Genomic DNA, 4,309 nt, shown 5'->3' with positions numbered 1-4,309 from the left:
TTCTTTCTTTCTTTCTTTCTTTCGAGATAAGGAGTGGTAGTAGCATGGGACACACAGTCATTACACACTTTCCTAAAACTAAAATCAAGTTCTCACAAATAGTTTTCTTCCTTCAACCTGGTCCTAAAGTGACACCTATATTAGTATGGTATTGCCAAATCAGTTTTTAATTTTATATGTTTTTCCAGTTTTATCGAGATACAATTAACAATGTCATTGTGTAAATTCAAGGTGTACAATGTATTGATTTGATATATTTATATATTGCAAAATTATTACTACTGTAGCTAGCTAACATCTGCACCACATCACATAATTAGTTTCCTTTTTTGGTGGTGAGAACATTTAAGATCTACTTTCTTAGCAACTTTCAAGTATTTAATACAGTATCATTAACTATAATCACTATGCTATACATTAGATTCCCCAGGATTCATTCATCTTATAACTGGAAATTTGACTGCTATCTCTTGTTTCCTTCACTGCCCAGGCCCTGGTAACCACCATTCTAGTCTCTGTTTCTATGAGTTCAGCTTTTTTAGATTCCATGTTTAAGTGATAACATACAGTATTCAAACTATTTTTCATGAGGTTAAGATGCCATCTTCTCCCATCCAATTCAGTTAGGTGGGAAACTGTAACAGCAGTTCTGAACCTTGAGTACATATTAGAATTAGTTGGGGAGTCTTAATCCCCAACGATCTTGTGTCCAGATCGTGCCTTAGACCAATTGAAAAACAATTGCTGAGAGTGGAAATTATGGAAATCACTCCTGATGAGTTTTTATAGCTCTCCAGGCGATTCCAATGTGCAGTCAAGGCTGAGAGCCACTGCTTATTTATCCTTTCGCCTCCAGTGGTGTTGGGATTGTTGTCAGGTCTGAATGCTGAAAGAGATCTCAAATGTAACTTTTGTGTGGCACGTAGAATTGATGCTGTTATGTTTAATTATAGTTGTTTTCCTACCAAACCAGACAGGGTTATAGTATTGCATAATCTCTTCATTAGAGAGTGAAAGCCCAATGGTCTTAGCGGTCACTAGAGGCAGCTTCTAGAGTGGATGCACTTAGTTGAGAGATAGCAGCTAAAGTCATTATCTGACAACATGAGGATTTTCTTTTACTGCATGTGCACTCACAAGCAAATGCGATAACGAAACATAAAAGAAATAGCCTTCTCTCCCTTGTCTTAGTTGTGTATTTATAAATTTCATGAATGGATTGATGTATTCAAATATGGAGTGGGCCAGCTGAAAAGATAATGGAGACAGAATCCATGGAGACAGAAGCTTTTGCTTATGGTCAACTCAGGGGCCTCCCTAGGCATAGGGCTTTATAATATTCAAGCCAAACCAAACTTTAAGGAAAGAACCATGTAGGACTGAGGAATCTCCTTATCCCAGTAATAAGATATAATTAAGCCATTGACTGATGTCCTTATTTGCTCTTAGATTCTATACATTTCAGTGAAAAGGTTTTGATGTCTAGAGGGCCTGAGAGACCTTGAGAACTGGAGTCCTAGGAACCTAAAGAAGGTTGTCACCAACATTTGGTAAACGAGACTGTAGACTCTTGCTTCATTTACCATGTGCAATAGCATTTATGAGTCAGAATTCAAAGAAAGGTCCGGCAAAGCCCTGACCCCAAGAAACTCAGAGTTAGTGGGGTAAATGGAAGGTTACAATATAGTGAAATAAGTAGAATAGTAGATATAAACACAGGTGCTTTACCCATCTAATATTTGCTAATGAAGATGTTGCCACCATCCCACTTAATCCTCACAAAAAGCAAATAAGAAATGTATCATTTTAATTCCTATTTACAGGGGGAAGAAACAGACTTAAGAAGGTTAAATAACTTGTTCAAGTTCACATAGTAGATGATCATGCCGGTGTTCAAGCACCACTTATTCAATGTTCATTCTTTAAAAACTTTTAAAAAAATTTTTATTTATTTACTTTTTATAACATATATAGTGTTTTACTGTTTTTAAAAAACTTAAAAAAAATTTTAAATTATAGTTGACATTCAATATTATATTAATTTCAGGTGTATAGCATAGTGGTTAGACATTTATGTAACTAGACTCCAATAAGTCTAGTTCCCATCTGATACCATACATAATTATTACAATAATATTGACTATATTACCTATGCTTTACTTTACATCCCTGTCACTATTTCATAATTACCAATTTATACTTCTTAATGCCTTTATTTTCTTCACCCAGCCCCCAAGCTCTCACCCATCTGGCAACTATCAGTTTGTTCTCTGTTATCTATGATTTTGTTTCCATTTTGTTTGTTTATTTATTTTGTTTTCTAGATTCTCCATATAAGTGAAATCACATGGTATTTGTCTTTCTCTGTCTGACTTATTTTACTTAGCATGATAACCTCTAGGTCCATCCTTGTTGTCGCAAATGGTAAAGTTTCATTCTTTTTTATGGCCAAGTAATAGTTCATTGCATATATGTAACATTTCTTTTTCATCCATTTGTCTTTTGATTGAAGCGTTTAATTCATTTAGATTTAAAGCAATTATTGATAGATATGTAGTTATTGCCACTTTATTGTTTTCAGATTGTTTTCGTAGTTCTCTGTTCCTTTCTTATTTTCTTGCTCTTTCCTCTTGTATGTTGATGATTTTCTGTAGTGTTGTGTTCAGATTCCTTTCTTTTTATTTTTTTGAATGTCTTTTGTAGCTTTTGATTTGTGGTTACCACATGCTTCATATATACTAAGCTGTGTTTATAGTGGTCTATTTTAAGTTGATGGTTGCTTAAGTTTCAACACATTCCAAGCCACTATCATTTTAGCTCATACCCTCCATGTTTTGTTTTGTTATTTTTTACATCTTTCATGTGTGTATATGTGTTTGTGCGTATTCCTTAATTTACTGTTGATTTTCCTACTTTTGCCTTTTAAACTTTGTTCTAGCTTTACTGCTGGTTGATCCACTGCTTTTATTATGAGTTTGCCTTTGTCAGTGAGAATTTTTTTCTTTATGATTGTTTCTTATTCATATTTTTATTATTTCTCTTCTTCTTAAAGAAGTCCCTTTTAACATTTCTTATAATACTGGTTTGGTGGTGATGAATTCCTTCAGCTTTTTCTTGTCTGGCAAGCTCTTTATCTGTCCTTTTATTCTAAATGATAGCTTTGCTGGGTCGAGTAATCTTGATTGTAAGTCCTTGTTTTTCATCACTTTGAGTATTTTTTTCCATTCTTTTTGGCTTGCAAAGTTTCTTTTAAGAAATCAGTCGACAGTCCTGGGGAGCTTCCTAGTAAATAATGAATTGTTTTTATCTTGCTGCTTTTAAGATTTTCTCTTTGTCTTTAACCTTTGGCATTTTAATTATAATGTGTCTTGGTGTAGGCCTCTTTGGGTTCATCTTGTTTGAGATTATGTGATTCCTGGACTTGTATGTCTATTTCCTTCACCAAGTTAGGGAAGTTTTCAGTCATTGTTTCTTCAAATAGGTTCTCAACTCCTTGTTCTCTCTCCTTTTTCTGGTTACCCTATGGTGTAAATGTTGATGTCCCAGAGGTCCCTTAAACTATTCTCATTTTTTAAAAAAATCCTTTTATCTTTTTGCTGTTTCGAATTGGTGTTTTCTATCTTCCAAATTGCCGATTTGATCTTCTACCTCATCTAATTTACTGTTGATTCCATCAAATGTATTCTTAATTTCAGTTACTGTTTTCTTTATTTCTGACTGTTTTTAAATTTCTATCTCCTTTTTTATGTTTCCTATCTCTTTGTTGAAGTTTTCGCTGAGATCATCTATTTTTCCTCTTAGAACATTGAGCATCCTATAAAGAGTATTTTGAACTCTGCATCTGGTAGATTGCTTGTCTCCAATTTGTTTAGTTCTTTTTCTGGAGTTTTGTCCCATTCTTTCTTTTGAGACATGTTCCTTTGTCTCCTCATTTTGGCTGCCTTCCTGTGTTTGTTTCTTGTATTATGAGGATCTGTTACATCTCCCAGTCTTGGCATAGTGGCCTTATGTAGTAGGTGTCTTGTGGGTCCCAGTGGTATAGTCTCCCTATTCACCTGAGCTGGGTGCTCTAGGGGTGTCCCTTGTGTGGGTTGTGTGTGTGCCTTCCTATTGTAGTTGAGCCTTGATTGCTGTTGGCACGTAAGTGGGTGGAATTGGCCCTCAGGCTGACTGGCTGTAAGGACGATAGCAGACAAGCTTGTGAAAGGATCAACCCCATGGAGCGGTATTTGCTTTAGTGGGGCTCTGGTGCCTGCTGAGTTTACCCTTTGAATGTGTTGTTCATGGCACTAATTGGGTGGTGTTCTGG

The sequence above is a fragment of the Pteropus medius genome, unplaced genomic scaffold (assembly GCF_902729225.1).
Source record: "Pteropus medius unplaced genomic scaffold, Ma_sr-lr_union100, whole genome shotgun sequence".
NCBI lineage: Eukaryota > Metazoa > Chordata > Mammalia > Chiroptera > Pteropodidae > Pteropus > Pteropus medius.
The sequence above is the reverse complement of the archived record's forward strand: the minus strand, read 5'-3'. Positions refer to the sequence as shown.